Source organism: Anser anser (genome assembly GCF_964211835.1).
Source record: "Anser anser genome assembly, contig: HAP1_SCAFFOLD_43, whole genome shotgun sequence".
NCBI lineage: Eukaryota > Metazoa > Chordata > Aves > Anseriformes > Anatidae > Anser > Anser anser.
In genome coordinates, this window is record NW_028154214.1 from 996,312 (window position 1) to 1,012,458 (window position 16,147).

Here is a 16,147-nt window from a genome sequence, read left to right on the forward strand (position 1 = left end):
GCACCTGAAACAGATCTTTAATTTCTGTTTCTTTAGAGAGAACATTCATTCATGTAGCACTAATCCTCTGTGAAACTGCAACTGGATGGAGTAAATGTGATTACTGGAGTTTTATTGTAAAACTACATTCTTGCTCCATCCCAGCATCTAACAGAGATGCAGCCTTTGAGGAATAGATTTTCCTTAGTGTTCTAAGAAGAGCTGCATCCGAAGGAACTGGGGTTCTCCTAGGACCACTACAGAAATACTTCTGCTCTCCATAGCTTGTCCAGCACGGGTAGTGTTGGTCAGAGCACAGTTGCCTCTGACACTTGGTGCATGACACTTAACATAGACTCACAGTTGACACTGAGGTCAATCTGAAAATGAGAATCATGTTGGAGATGAGAAGAAGGTGACAGAGATGTACTTAGGGTAAATGAGTAATTTCTGTGCCCGTTTCCTCCAAGCTGAATAAGAACAAAGTGAATTAATTTGACAGTTGTCAGTAACTTAGATCACGATAGATTTTATTTCCTAATTGTTCTGACAGTACATTCTCGTGTCCGCTGTGGGTCTGTTCCGCTTCCTAGAGCAGGCAAGCTGGATTCTGCATTTGTCAGCAGAATTTTACATAAACTTTTCCTGAGTGCAGTCTACATGGATAGAATATAAACCGTGTTTAACTTCCTCCATCCAGCCAAATGAATAAGTATTTTATGTTAAAGGACTAAGCATCTGGGTGGGGTGGGGGCTGTGGGAAGGGGGGGTCTTTTTTCTAGACCTTACAAAATAGATCATGGCAACGTTCTATTGTAAAATATGAAAACAGTTATCTTAAGAAACAAAGATGTATAGCAGCTAAGTGTAGTAACCAGTGAAAAGCGTTTTGCCAGTCGAACTTGAACCAAAAGAGATGGGAGAATTCTGCAGAAAGCAAATAAAGACAGGGAATCAGGGTGCCTGATGGAAAGCCAGCAAAAGAGTGAGCGCTTTTTTCATCTGCTGTAATAAAAATGATAAGAAAATCTGTTTAATATAAAACAAATTCAATTCAGATGATCAAGCTGGGGACTGGTCTGCGTGAGAATGATACAGAATCTGTGTTAGCTGTTTTAAAGAAAAAGTTAAATAAGTCTGGGTTGCTGTGATATCATTGACGCTGTCTGAAGAAAGTTATTGACCAGGAGGTTTCTTAAGTTTTTCACGGGTGTCTTAGGAGGAAAAGAAATGAAAAACGGAGGGAAGTGAGAGCAGGAAGGCTTATACAGTGTCGAAAAACTGAACATCCCGGGATAAATGCTTAGTTCTACGGAGAATGTATACTAATGCTTAGTTCTACCAGAGCAACTGGCCAAAAGGAAAAGGCTTTTTTTTTTTTTTTTTTTTTTTTTTTTTTTTTTTCCAGTGCTCAAGATTGGAATTGGGGAAAAAATGATGGGAATCCATCCGTTTTTCTACTTACCCAATTTGCTTAGGCCCTTCTTAGGAAGGGACGTGCCGGAAAAATTGGATGCAAAAGTTTCTTTGGAACAAGGGAAAATGGAAATCAAAGTAACATCTTAAGCTCTGAAGTCTATCTATCCGCGGCGAGTCCAGAGAAAGCTCCAGATAGGACTCCCTGCAACTGTTGGTGCGCAAGTTAGGTGGAGCTATCCCCCTTGTGCCCGGCGTGGGTGCGCAGCGCCGAATAAACAGACCTGCTTTATAACCATTGTGAGGTTCTAGATAGAGTCTGACTTCCGCAAGTCAGTAGCTGACCAATGCTGTAGAGCTCAGAACAGATGTCATCAACAGACTTCAAGTGACTGATCAGGGAATTTGATTAGCTAATATGACTGATTAGCTCTAACTACCAGGACTAAAAGTTTGGTATTTCTGGAGAAGATCGTGTAGACGAAGGAGTGCTCAAATGATGATGTACTAGTTTTGAAGTCTACAAGTATATTCTACCAAACTTTTTAAGAATAAATTCCATGCTAGGCCAATTGTAATGAAATTTTTCTATTATTTCTACAAAGCTGTCTCAGTTTGAAACCTTGAGACAGTTCAGTGTTGGGTAGTCGTCTGTCTCAAAATGCTGAGAAGATGGGGCTGCATTCATTTGCAAACTGGCTGTCCTAAAGGCCTTAAACTTTGCATTATGTTGAGGCAGTGGTGATCTCAGCCTTCTTGTATTTCTCTGAGTAATGTAGCTCCCAAAAGAGATCCCAAGGTCCAGAAAAGACATGGAAATAATTGGTGGCTTGTAAGGAAAAATCACATTCCATCACACAGCACCACCAGAGCTGTCTGTAGAGTTTAGAAGTCAGCTGAAGTTATTTATGTTTCATCTGAAGGGAGTAAGAAAAGAGCAGTTAATATAAAAGAATGCATGTCTGACAATCATACAAGCGGATGGGAGCCTGTTTTATCTGGGTGTCCTGGTTCCAGTTAGGACAGAGTTAATTTTTCCTCATTCTAGCTGGTAGGGTGCTATGTTTTGGATTAGGATGAGAAGAGCGCTGACAACATGCTGATGTTTTAATTGTTGCAGAGCAGTGTTTACACCAGGCCAAGGACTTTTCGGCTTCTCGCTCTGTCCTGCCAGCGAGCAGGCTGGGGGTGCAGCAGGAGCTGGGAGGGGACAGAGCCAGGACAGCTGACCCAAACTGGCCAAAGGGGTATTCCATACCATCTGACGTCATGCTGAACAATATATAGGGGTGGCTGGCCGGGGTGGGGGGCCGGCTGCTCGGGGAAAGGCTGGGCATCGGTCAGCGGGTGGTGAGCAATTGCATTGTGCATCACTTGTTTTCTTACACATTATTATTATTAATACTATTATCATTATCACTATTATTATTATTATTGTTATTATTATATTCCTGTCTTAATAAACTGTCTTTATCTCAACTCACCGGCTTCACTTTCCCGTTTCTCTCCCCCATCCCAGAGAGGGAGGGGGGAGGGTGAGCGAACGGCTGTGTGGTGTTTAGCTGCCAGCCGGGTTAAACCACAACACTGGGTCTGTGCATTTTGTATCTGTATGCTGTTGAGGAGATTGTCAGAATTCTGATTAGAGAATAAGGAACCTACAGAAAGTGCAGTACGCAAATGCTGGAGAGCACGGGTCAAAGTTTTACGCTTCCTGGGACTGCCTAGCATATTAAGAGGTCTAGGGAAGAAATGGCTGTGGTTCGACATTAATAGCACATTGACAAGTGTGATTTAAACCTATCCACATCTAAATCAGTCAGCCCTACTGAAATCTTCAAATACTTAAGAGGTAACCCGTAGCCAATGGTGTCAAAAAGTGCTGTGAGATTTGAGAAAGTAACCTGCATTTCTCTCCCATAACAGTTTTGTCCTTGTGTGAGAAGCGAGTGAGGGATTTTGCTGCCCTTGTGTCTTTTGTTTAACCTCTATCAGCACCACAGGTAGTAAACTGCCACTGTCTTAACTAAATGTTACGCCTTTGAGAAACAAATCAGATGGCAAATAATCTGTTAAGAGCTGACTGCCTTCTTCCCCCCAGACAGCTGAGATGCACCTCTTTTTCCCTCTCCCAAGCACTTGCTGCTTTGCACTTCCTTTTCTTTCATTGGAGAGTCAGATAAATCGGTTGCTTTGCACTAGTATATGTTCCTTGGAAAGCCGCTTAAACTCTCTTCAAACACTGCACTACCTATAAATTGATTGCTTCCTCTAAGTGGCGCTTCTGCTCTAGCCGGATCCTCTAAATCCCATTTTACTGCTTCTGCTTACTAAGCAGGTGAGAGAAACTTTCATAACCGGTGAGCAGAGAAGAAGGAGCTGTAGTTCTGTATAAAGGAAATGTTTGGAAGTTTTGAAGATGTTTCCCCTGCTCAGCTGCCATCCCTATGTTAATCAATTGCCTGATCTTTTGCATTACAGCAGAAGTCTTGATTCAGTTATTAAGGAAAGTTATTTCTGAAAATACTCAGCCCCCTCTGTGCATGCCAAACCTTTAATGGCACTGTGCAATACGCACATTGCAGTGATAAATCAGGTTGTGGAATGAATGGCAACATAAATATTTGGCTCCAGATCCAAAATGTCATTTATTTGGCCATTTTATTTAGGGTAGCACCCCCCGCCCCTCCCATTCCTTCCACCTCCCTTCCCTCCCCTCCCCTCCCCTACACTCCCCTCCCCTCCCCTCCCCCCCCTTACACTCCCCTGCCCTACACTCCCCTCCCCTACACTCCCCAATACTCCCCTACGCTCCCCTCCCCTATACTCCTCTCCCCTACACTCCCCTCCCCTACAATACCCTCCCCTACACTCCCCTATATTCCCCTATACTACCCCTCCCTACACTCCTCTCCCCTACGCTCCCCTATACTCCCCTACACGGCCCTCCCCTCCCCTGCCCTCCCCTCCCCTCCCCTCCCCTCCCCTTCCCTCCCCTTCCCTCCCCTCTTGTCCTCTCTTCTCCTCCTCTCCTCTCTTCTTCTCCTCTCTTCCCCTTTCTTTCACAAACTTGAATGCCGAAGAGGGAGAACCGTCACTTCAAATCGCTTCAGTCATTCTCGTAGCTTATATCACTGCCTGATTCATGGGAATCCATCAGCGGTAATCATAAGCGTTGCAGCTGCTGGGTCACTAGTCAAGCAAGAGTCTCAAACTGGGAATCGCTGACTTCTTTCTGTGGCTCAGACAGGTGACTTTCAATTCCACCCTGCCTTGGACACGTCCTCTTGCTGTGTCCCCACCTACAGTGCAGTTTTGCTTAGAAGCAGAAGCACGGTTTTGAAGTAGTTCCACTACTTCCATTTTCAATGATTTAGCTTGGCTAGCCAAGTGGCTTCTGTAAATAGAACACAGTCAAGAGATTTTGGTTAGAAACAACTAACTGAGCAGTTCCTTTCCACATGGGCAATGAATGTTTACCCTTTCCTAATGGAGACTACAGTGTAAGAGATAATGACAGATCATTCAGAGAGCTTTGAAATAGCCCTTGGGGATGCTTAGTCCAGAGGACCAGAGTAAATCCGTCTAAAATACACCATGGAATCACTCTGAATTACTTCCTAACAGAAGCATGTCCTTACTATGTCTGCTATGGCTTCAGCTGGTTTCAGTGTTCTTCTTCACCTAATACTTCAATTAAGAGTTCTAAAGGAAGACGGAAAGATGGAGAAATATCTAAATCACGGATGAAAAGTGCTTTGAGAACGTTGGTCATTAGCCCCATAAAGCATCAAAGTGCTGTCCTCTGAAGCAAATGCTTTATTCTCTTGATATCGAAGGAGGTAAATAAATCCAATGTTGTAACATTAAGGATTGGTTAGAAAAGTAAACCTTGAAAACAAGTAAAGGAGAAGACCAAGTAAGCAATTGCAGTGCCTGTGGGGTAACTGCAGGGTTAGGCAAAGAACTATTGTGCAATGCAATCTTGTTATAAAAGAAGTATTATGTGAATTTTTACTGTTTTATTTCTTGAGTGTTCTATTTGAAAGGGAGTGAATCTATCAGGATTAGCTGTTTAGTTTAGAAATGTAATGAAAATTGGCTTCTCTTTCCTTTTGAGTTCACCCCTTTTTATAGGATTTTATAATCGAGTAAGTAGGTATTTTTTTAAAACAGGGTAAAAGCGGGTAATTATGTGCACAATTATTTTTAAAATACAGTAACAATAGCAAGGATGAGATGAAGGGTATTTATACACTATTATACTGTCACGGTATGTGCCGTACATTAGTAACAGTCAGAGGATTCATGTTAGTGAACAAAAGATGTCTTTAAATAAGTAAATAAATAATTAAATAAATATGCATATAGGTAGATAGATTGACAGATAGATAGACAGACAGACAGGCACCTAAGAAACTGCTGTGAAGCTTCTTGCTCTCTTTTCTAAAAGTTAAAGTGAATACAGCATCAGGGTGTGTTAGAAACATTACAAGCATTACCTTCAATCCACCACAGGTACACACGAGAGGTCAGTCTGCAGGTTGTGAAGGCAAAGAAACTGCTCTGGTTTGATGTGAAGAACCAAGACGTAAGTTGCTGTCAGAGAAAAGATGCTGTCAAAGTGCGTCACGTCTACGCTAGAGCATCTCTGCCAGCATCTGTAGTGCATCTATATGCACCTATAGTGGAGCATCTCTACTTATCCAGTCTGGGTGATCTTAGGAGCATTCTGAAGCCCCAGAGGAGGGTCTGTTTGTCTTTTTTGCTTTTATAGCCAGTGAAAATTCTTATAATTTTACACAGAGTGGATGAAAAACACTGAGTGTACTTCCAATCTTCACAGCTTCTAAGCAAGTGGAGATGAGGTTGCGGAATAAGCAAATAAAGTGTTGATCTGGAAGCAGCCTAAAGATTGTCTTTAACCAGGGCCTTGCATTCTTCATTTTTATACCATTACTTGCCTTCAAGTGCATGATCATGATTTTATTAACTTTCTACCACTACAGAAATGCACCTGAGTCTTTCACAAAACTTACGGGTGGTAATTGGAAATATTCATCAGCATTCTCTATTTCCTTCTTCATCTCAATTCTCTTCTGGCCTGTGAAGCTTTTCAGATCAGAGATGAAGATCAGCTATAATACAGAGTTTTGGAGACTGCAAAGGAAAAGAAGAATCATACTGAAAACTCTTTTCAGCCTCACGTGCAATCATCAAAGAAAAGAATACCAAAAGGATACTGCTTTATCACGGTAAGCATAAATTTGAGCATAGGTCTCCTATAAGTGAAGCGAGGTTAAACAGGTTCCAAAGAAGGTGAAGGAGCACACCCAAAATCATTTCCATAAAACCGTGGTTTCAAACAAATGGTTTAAAGATTTAGATTTTCTTACAGGTGAAGAATGAAAATATAAAATAAAACAAAATAAAAAATTACCAGGACATACAGTTTTCTTCTAGCTTGCTTTGCTTCATTCAGAATCTGAGTCTTGGGTCACAATCAGGGAGCAGCATTGTACAGAAATGCCAAAGCCTCCCCAAGCTTGTTATATCTTCATCAACAGGGCTTTGATACTGCTGCCTCCTCAGCAACATCGGCAATTTAGTAGGAAAGTTGGTGTCCACCAGGTCAAATTAGGAAGAGGAAATCCCTCTTGCCACAACTTCACACTCACAGCAGAGTTGGCAGGACAGAGCGATGGACAGAGAAGTATCTATGAGAGTGTTAGAAAACAGACTTTAGAACAGATTTCCATCAACCCAGGAAAAATTACTTGCTCATCCCTTCAAACTAAACTCTAAGTAGAAGGAGGTGATCCCAAGCTGCATTCCTGACATCTATGCTGCAAAGTCATCCAATGTGACATGTTACTATACCAGCCTGTTAGGAAGACAAACAAGAGTTTTGAGTTTATGATGTTTGTTTAGAATTAAGCTCAAAGCGTTAGTCCTTTGATATGTTTTTGTCTGCAAGTGTTTTCACTGTTTCCCAGACAATGTCTCCAGCAAGCTAGCTGCTTGTTTCATTTGGCCAGATATTTGGCCATATCTGGCCAGATATTTGCCTTCTTAGTCAATAACCAAATCTGTCAAGTTAAGAACATGTAATTAATGAGAAGGAAATCCTTTTATTTTGATCTGAGTTCACTTTTTTGTTTTTTGTTTTTTTTTGGTTTTTTCTTTCTAGACCAAGAATGAATCACGGAGAACCAGCAAAACTGAGGTGAAAAATGAAATGAAAAATGTTAAGGTCAGGCAGCTTGCTCACTGCAAGTGCTAATCTGGAAGCAGATGGAGTGCATCTTCATACACCACATCCTGAGACGCTCAACAGGTCAGCCCATTTGATGAAGTACATTGCTGTCCTGAATTTTAATGTGACAGGGGTACTTTTAAGTCTCTTGTTTATGCTTTAGTACTTGAGGCGTATGGCAGGAGCACAGCACACTCTTATTTGTCCACCCTTATTTGTTGATGGTGTGTAGGAAAAAGAGAACGTGCAGAGGCCCTCACCCATACATTGCATCTGTCACTCTGTGCAGCTACATCACTGAGCAAAAGTACCAAACGTAATGCTTGTGAAAGGACTTTACACAAACTACAGAATACTAAAACGAAGCATTCACAATAAAAACACATTTTTTGCCTCAGCCAAGCATCAAACCACTTACAGAAGGGCATGGGCCCTCTCTGTGCACCTCAAGGTGGGATCCACAAATCCTCACGTGGTTTCATCACATCCAGCACGCTTCTCTGTCCCTCCTAGCTAAACTTGCACAGAGGCAGCTGCTCCCAAATTGCCATGGTGACATCACTCAGTTCTGTTTCTGAAGTCATCACCGTAGGCGCCTTGCAATGACAACAGAACACTCTCTGTTGCTAATGCGTATGTCTCAGAAACAATTAGAGAAGTGCCACTATCCCCAAGTTGACTTGAATTAGAGTAGTTCAAAAATGATTCTCTGCTACCATACATCCGTGGAAGGTGTGGGATAAATCTTGTCCTTCAGCAAGGATTACAGACAAAAGGAGCTTGATTGTGATACGTTCCCCTTACTTCCAGAGCTGTTGACTTTTTATTTCCGTGTAAGAAAAAAGAAGGTGAACTCAACAATTCTCTTCCTCCGAGTTGGGAATATGAAATAAGCCCAATTATCCAGGAAGCCTTAAAAAGGAAACTATATTTTTCCTTGTTAAACACCTTGTTTCTTCTGAAAAATTTTCCAGTACTTTGCAGCTGCGGTGGTTTTAATCGGGTGGGCAGCCGAGTTCCACCACGGCCACTCTCTCACTCCCCTTCCTCAAAGAGAAAGGGGGAGCAAATGCGATGCAAAGGGCTCAAGGGTTGAGATAAGGACGGGGAGATAGCCCCCTGCCCCTGCTCCACGTGGGGTCCCTCCCACGGGATGCCGTCCTTCCCGAACTGAGCCTGCGGGGGCTGCCCGCAGGCAGCAGCTCTTCAAGAACAGCTCCCACATGGCTCCGTACCACGGGGTCCATCCATCCCCCAGGAGCAAACTGCTCCAGCACGGGTCCCCCACGGGTGGGCGGCAGCTCCCCCCAGCCCCCCTGCTCCTGCATGGGCTCCTGTCCACGGGCTGCAGCTCCGGCCCGGGGCCTGCTCCTGCGGGGGCTCTCCATGGGCCGCAGCCTCCTCCAGGCCACATCCACCTGCTCCACCGGGGGCTCCTCCACGGGGGGGCTGCAGCGTGGAGATCTGCTCCGTGTGGGACCCATGGGCTGCAGGGGGACAGCCTGCTCCACCAGGGGCCTCTTCTCATGCTGCAGGGGACTTCTGCTCTGGCACCCGGAGCACCTGTCCCCCTCCTTCTTCGCTGATGTAAGTGCCTGCAAGGCTGTTTCTCACTCCTCTCTCTCTCCCTGTGAAGCAGCCTTTTTTGTTATTTTTTTCCCACTTCCTTAAATATGCTCTCACAGAGGTGCAAACAACATAGGTTATTGGCTCGGCTCTGGTCAGCAGCAGGGCCTTTATCTGACATGGGGCAGCTTCTAGATTCTTCTTACAGAAGCCACCCCTATGGCCCCCTGCTACCAAAACCTTGCCACATAAACCCACCAGAGCAACCCTTTTGGTGAAGAAATTTTTCCTAATAACCAACCTAAACCTCCCCTGGCGCAACTTAAGGGTTTTTGCTCTTGTCTTGTCACGTGGGGCTTGGGAGAAGAGAACCATTCCCACCTCCCTGTGTTAGTAATAGAAGAAGAAATAATACAATATTGTTTAATATGTTACATTTGCGATGTACTGTTCCGAGGCTGCGCTTGGAAGATACAAAATATATGTGTAAGGGTAACATGAGAGAATGCACCGATTCATGATGAGTTGTAAGGCGGATTAGAAGAATGCTCAATTTGCAAGACATCTGGATAACTGGGGCTTCTTGGACTCTGGGAACTGGATCAAACCAACCTTGCGGTTTGGACTGAGACCAAGGGCTCAGAGAGCATGCGTGAGAAGGAAAGGTTAAAAAGTTCAACTCTGATGAAGACATCTTACTTCATCCCGACGACCACCCGGACGACCACCAGAGAGTAGTACGCAAGCGCAGAAGGACTGATAAGATAACTAGCATACGAAGCGAGGCTAGGTGGAGCTAGGAAATGAATATGCATAGATGAGTTGTGAAACCTAATGCATATGTAGTATCTTAGGAGATAAAAGAGAACTAAGAGAACAAATCAGACGAAGTTAGATTTGGGCAGGCATGCCCCTAACTTTCGGCGCCTAATAAAGCACCTTCATATAATCACTCTGTGGATCATGTGTTTTCATGAACGCTAACATTTTGGCGACCCAGATGGGACCTCGTGTTCACTGCTGAGGCGGCTCGCGAACTGATCACGCTCCAGCCGGCACCGAGGAGTTTCTCGGGGAGCCATCGGCCGCGACCGACCCCCGCTGCTCACAACGTACCTCTGAAAGGGTAAGAAAAAGGTGCTTTCTGGTAATCGGTACCGATCTGGTCTGGGAGCCTGCCGGTCAGACGCGGCGAAAGCCACGGACGGTTGGGCTAGGGAATTCCCGTGGTAAGCCTAGGCGCCGTCCATCAGACAGTCGCGAAAGCGCTGCAGGTTCGGCATCAGTGGTCTGGTTTTGCTGCAGGCTCAGCATCTGGTTCGGTTCGGTAAAAGCTATAGCTGATAATGGAAAAACTTAAAAGTATTCTGGGCGGTAATGCTTCAGTACCGCGATCCTCCCCTTTGGGCTGTTTACTAGCACACTGGAAGGAGGGGTGTTTCGGGCAGGAGTTACGAAAGGGTAAACTGGTTGATTACTGTAATGTTTGGTGGCCACAGTACGAACTAGAAGATCAAGAAAGTTGGCCAGAAAACGGAACCTTACAGTACAATGCTATCTTACAATTAATGTTATTTTGTGAGCGAGAGTGCAAGGGGCCTCTCTGTGTGATTGCGTGATTGTGTTGTGAGTGAGACGCAGCATCGCTGCGAAGCGAGTGCGGAGTTCCGATCCGCGGTTCCGTATTCTCCGCGAGGGGAGCAGCCGGAGACGAACGAAGGGCATGACAGACCGAAAAGAAGTGCTGTTTTATCCAAATGTTGATTGGTGGTGCCCAATATATGGGCCCGACGGTGCATCTTGCAATCCTATTTCGTTCTTAAATGTTTTGAGTGTGACAAGGAGGAAGGTGGGAGCATTATCTAAGTAACAGTTTAAAAGTTTCGGTATATTTGCGGTGGTGTTTGGTCGGTTTCCCAAGTATCAGGGGAAGGGGGCTGACTGATTATCAAAGCGGTAGAACGGAGAGTCACTTCTTTGGTGGTTCGGGCTTGAGCCCTGGGAATTTGGTAAGAAGGGGGAGAGCGAATTTATTTAGGCCTCAATACCTTTTAAACCCCCGTCTTGATGGATACACAGGAGTGATTCCTTGTTTTGTGTAGGCTTACTAACAAAGTGCATGAGAAAAATTAGCATTCGGCTTGAAATTCGGCCTTGCTGAAATGTAAATTTTGTGGAAAAGGTGGTATTGTTTGTCTAGAAGATGGAAGGCTGAGTGCTTCAGGTGTTTTTCCGAAGTCCTGTGGATTTATGATTGGAACGGGGCTCATTAATAATCTGAAATAGTGAAGTTTGTATGTGGAGTCTAATCCTAGAGAATTGGGACATTTGAGAAGATTAGGAAAACACAGTAAAAACCTGCAATAAAAAGGTTTGCGTGGAAATTGTAACAAGGGACAGTAATTAATATAAATAAATAAAAGGGAATGGGAAATCAAGGAAATGGGTAATATCCAAAACAAAGACGTTTTAAAGAAAGCCTCCTTGGGTGTATATTGGCACATTGCAAGGATATTGTCGGAACGGGGAGTGGGGGGGGCGCGGAAAGCAAGAGGATTTCCACTAAGTATTGCAATCAATGGTGGCCACTGTATAAACTAAATGGCCACTTTATGGGTCAATCGACTATAACAGTGTCTTGCAATTAATGTTGTTTGTGAGGAGAGAAGGAAAATAGGATGAAATGTTGTATACTGGTATGTTGTTTCAGCATCTTGGAGGGAAAAGGTATGGAATTAAGTTGGCCCCTGACTGAGCCTTTGGTGTTGGCATTAGAAAAGTACAGGCTGGAGGAAGATAAAGGAAGTGTTAAAAGGGTTGTTGAAGGTGTTAAAGGTTGTGTGGCATGTAGTATTTAACAGAGCTCTTTGAAGTTGAATGAGCAGGGGAAGAGGATGTAGGAATGTTAATAGTTCCGCCTCAACCCGAGGCTGAGATCTCGAAATCACGGTGTGAGCCCTCTGGGGCAGAGGGACCATGATGGGTCCGGGAGAGATTTGTCATGGAAACAGAAAAGCAGCTAACTCTTAAAACAACCTGAGTTCATGTGTGAGCTCAGATTGCCAACGGGACCGCTCAGGGAACTTTCAACCATTGCATTCCCCTGACCGACCCCCCCCCTCCCCACTGAGACCCTTACCACCCCGGAAATTATGTAAATACCAAAATCTGTTTAAATTAGGAATTGAGAATCTGTTCCAACAAGGTCCAAAAGAAAACCCTATGGAATTTTTGAATTTTTGGACCAACTTTGAAATGCAATGGAAAAAAAAAAAAAGACAGAAAATTTGGACCTGGCTTCAGAAAACAAACAGAGGCAATTGGCTAGCCTCTTTCTAGGGCAATCGGCCCCTGATATCAGAAAGAATTTGTCTTAGGCTGCAGGATAAACTTACAACAGTCAGAAATGACGGGGACCTGGGGCATCTACCCTAGCAGGTCCACTAGTTGAAATAAAGCTAGGAAACGAAGAGAGAGGCTTGAATTTTTTGTTGTTGTTGGTTACAGGAGCTTCTTTCTCTGTGTTAATTAGTCTGTAAATGTAATAGGAACAACATATTCAGTGTTAAATAGTTTAAAAGGACGATTAGGAACTAAGACAACTACAATAATTGGAGCCACAGGGAAGGAGGAGGAACGGCCATTCTTATAACCCCTTGATTTGCGTTTTGGGGGTAAGGAACTAAACTATGATTTTTTGTATGTACCAGAATGCCCGATTCCACTCTTGGGACGAGATCTATTAGCTAAATTAGATGCAACAATAACCTTTGAGGATGGAGAATTAATAATGAAGGTACCTGAGTCCAAAGTAGGACAAATCCTAATGATCAAAGATAAACCCTTTGTTAATATTCCAAGAGAAGTAGAAAATGCAGTTATACCAACAGTATGGGAAACAGATGTACCAGGGAAGTCGAAACTGGCACAACTGGTAAAGGTGGAATTATAGGAAAGAGCCAAACCTGTTCGAATCAAACAATATCCACTTAAGATAGAAGCTAGGCAGGGGACAGTGAAAATTATTGACAAATTTCTCAAATATCAGATTTTGGAAGAATGTAAATCGGAATACAATACTCCAATTTTTCCAGTAAAGAAGCGGAATGGCGAATATAGATTGGTACGAGATCTTAGAGCAATAAATGAAATAACAACGGACATTTACCCGGTAGTGGCTAATCCTTACACATTGTTAACATCTGTGAGAGAGATATATAAATGGTTTACTGTGATAGATTTAAAGGATGCCTTCTTTTGCATACCTCTTGATAAAGATAGTAGAAAATTATTTGCCTTCAAATGGGAAAACATATTGAAGTTTTTGTACCACATATGGTAACAACTGTTTTAGAACAAAAGGGGGGCCACTGGTTATCACCCAGCCGAATGATGAAATATCAGGCAATACTAACTGAACAAGATGACGTAACCTTGAAAACGACTAACCTGTTAAATTCAGCAGTATTTCTAGGAACTGTTCCAGAAGAAGGACCGTTGGAACACAATTGTGTGGAAATAATTGAACATACCCATGCGAGCCGCGAGGATTTGAAGGATGTACCCCTTGAAAGGTATGACTGGGAACTTCTTACTGATGGTAGTAGTTTTGTGGAGAACGGAACACGATATGCAGGGTATGCAGTAACAACCCTGAAGACAGTGATCGAAGCAAAACCTTTACCACCTGGAACATCAGCACAGCGAGCGGAACTGATAGCCCTGACTCGAGCACTGGAACTGAGTAAAGGGAAGATGGTAAATATTTGGACAGATTCAAAGTATGCTTTTGGAGTAGTCCATGTTCATGGAGCATTATGGAAAGAAAGAGGGCTGTTGTCCTCACAAGGAGCCAATATAAGATATCAAGAGGAGGTGTTAAATTTGATAAATGCGGTACAAAAACCAAACCAAGTGGCTATTATGCACTGTAAAGCTCATCAAGGAGGAACCTCAAAAATATCAGAAGGGAATCGGCTGGCAGATCGAGCAGCTCGACAAATTGCTCGGGAGGTGTGGAATGTAATGGCTTTGGTACCACTCAAGGTAGGCCCCACTTGTCTTAATCTTCCCAAGGAACCAAGATATTCACCAGAGGATGAGAAATTAGCAAATCTCCTAAAGGCCCGAAAGAGCTCTGATGGATGGTATGTAACTGCTATGGGCCAGGTAGTAATACCCCCCTTGGTGATGCGAGAAATACTTCAGATGAGACATAATGAATGTCACTGGGGTGCAGAGGCAATGGTAACATTTTTAAAACGTAGCATCATCTCTACACACATGTTAACAATGGCAAAATCAGTAATGTCAAAGTGTGAGATTTGTCTGAAAAATAATCCAGTAGCAAGAAAACATGCTGAAATGGGAAGAGTTAGAGTAGGAATAGAACCAGGAGATTACTGGCAAGTTGATTTTGTAGAGTTACCTAGGACCGGGGGATATAGGTATTTGTTAGTAGGGGTTGACACCTTTTCCGGATGGCCGGAAGCCCTTCCCTGTCGCACCAATCAAGCTAAAGAGACAGTAAAATGGTTACTGCGGGAAATCATTCCGAGGTTTGGGGTACCATTAGGAATATCCTCGGATAGGGGTCCGCACTTTGTTTCATCTGTGGTTAAAGACGTAAGTCGACTATTAGGAATTTCTTGGAATTTACATACTGCATGGAGACCCCAATCTAGGGGACAGGTAGAAAGGATGAACCAAACTCTAAAGGGACAGATCAGTAAAATCTGCCAGGAAGCCAAAATACAATGGCCACAAGCTTTCCCTATAGCTTTACTGAGAATAAGGATAAAGCCAAGGAGTGGAATGTCAGTAAGCCCATACGAGATAATGTATGGAAAGCCTTATGAATCCCCAGAACCAAATCCTAACATGCATATAACAGGGAACCAGGATGTTTATAATTATGTATTGTCTCTTGGTAAAACTTTAGCTCAACTTCAAAGTGTTCTGGTGTGGAAGCGACCGTTGGCACTGGAAAATCCTATCCACGACATTCAGCCAGGTGACCGAGTGTACATTAAAAACTGGAATGAAGAACCCCTGAGAGAACGGTGGGCCGGACCTTATCAAGTATTATTGACTACTTTTACAGCTGTAAAGGTAGAAGGGGTGGATGCTTGGATTCATTATACTCGGGTGAAAAAGGTTCCCGAATTTTGGTCAGTGCGAGCAATCGGAGATACAAAACTACAGATGAGGCGCGTATAACCATACGATGTTGGGGTTCTTAACAACAGTATCGATAACAGTAATTGTTTTGTGTAAATACCTTGTAATTGAGTTCCTAGAAATACCAGAAAAATATAAGAAAGAGGAAATATTCAGAGGAGAAAATGTTACTTTGGAATGTGGAATGCACAACGATAAACCAATAACAATTAGCTCTCTACAGGTGGTGTGGGGAAAAATAAATGACTCCAGACAGAGCCAGGAAATATACGTAGACACAACCAGGGACAATACAGGACTGAAGGCTGGATGGAAGGGGAAGGCGTACGTAAGTAAACCCATAGAATTGGGCCAACAACTGAGAGGAGCTACCACCTGAACCCTGTTTAGTGTTACTAAAGTCAACAAAGGAAACTACCGGTGCATGGTAACACGTGAAAATAGCACAGATTACGGGATAAGAGAAATATTGGTATATCTGAAATTGGATAAAGGAATATTGGTAGCCCACTGAAAAGGATCTAGAAGAAAAAGAGAGGGCCAGGTGCCATGGACACAAGTGGTACAGATCCCACACAGGCAACCATCAGAGAATTTACTGGTAGGATTGATTAAAGATTTTGCCATAATGAAAGGAACTGATAGAATTACTGCTTGTATGCCCATTCCAAAAGCAACAGGGGACCCGCTTGAGTGGGGTATAACCACCTCCCACTGCCCCAAGTAAAAGGAAATGAAACAATTCAATGT